Raw genomic sequence first — 1,257 nt, forward strand, 5'->3', positions numbered from 1 at the left:
CTCAGCTCACTGCAAGCCCCACCTCCCGGGTTCATGTATTATCCTGCCTCAGCCTCCTGAGTAGCTAGGACTACAGGCACCCGCAACCACACCTGGCTGAATTTTGGGTTTCACCGTGTTAGCCAGGATGGTCTCGATCTCCTGACATCATGATAGCCTGCCTTAGCCTCCCAAATTGCTGGGATTACAGGCATGAGCCACTGTGCCTGGCAAAAAGGTAAGTTTTTTAAATGTCTGAAATGCATTCTTCACGTTACCTCCTCAAGACTGATTTAATAGGATCTATACTTCCTGTGTCTTTTGTAAAATATGGGGCTCCTGGGGAGTATTTTCACCAATGAAAGGTAACATTCCAGAGCTCCAGGAGTTCTAGGCCTTCCCTGCTTCATCAGAAAGCTATATTCTCTTGTCAAACCCTCTCTGCTCCCAAAAGGTAGGATTCAACACCATTGCATTGAGGCCAACCTGGCAGAAATTTCTAACTTCGGGGTCTTCTCATTTGATAAGCTCAAGACCAGTGGTGGTGTTTCTGGGACAGGCATAAGATGGAGGAGAGGAGCTGCATTTTCTACATATTTGCACTATCTACACACCTCTCAAGACCCTTGGCAATGCTTGCTCATGATCCACAGTGACATTCTCTCCCTGCTTTTGGGAAAAGTGATAATAAAGTAGGTAGAGAGAAAGAAGCTAAACTGTGTGATGAAATCTTGGATCAAACTACTCTCTCTAACAGTCTAACAGTCTTTGCTCACCTCCCTCTGTGTATCTTTCTATGTATATATATATTATCCTACCCCCTGACTCTGCTGCTCTCTGTTTACTATTGCTCTCCTCTTTCTTGCTCTGACTTCATTGAGTCCCTGCCCTTTTCCCCTCTCACTATTATTTGTTAGGTATCCAGTTTTCTGCTTTGATACTTGCCTGACCATGAAGTTTACAGGACTTGATTTGGGGGTCAGTTCAGGAAACTAAGGTGTCAATTGGTATCCTTCTCTGATAGCTCAGGATTTCTCCTTTCTAGGGTGAAATTCACATTGATGGTTGTGATTTGATGTTTTATATGACATGTAGGAAGGATGCTAGAGAGAGAGGCTATCTAGTTTCATAGCATCCCCTTCTAGTTATAGCCTAACTGTACCTAGTAAAACTGTCTGTATCACAGGTCAAACTTTGTACATAAAATATAATAAGGCAAATAGCAAAACTAACCTTACAATAAAATGTCATGTCAAATGAAATAACAAATGTGAATAC

This window comes from Symphalangus syndactylus, chromosome 23, assembly GCF_028878055.3.
Source record: "Symphalangus syndactylus isolate Jambi chromosome 23, NHGRI_mSymSyn1-v2.1_pri, whole genome shotgun sequence".
Taxonomy (NCBI): Eukaryota; Metazoa; Chordata; class Mammalia; order Primates; family Hylobatidae; genus Symphalangus; species Symphalangus syndactylus.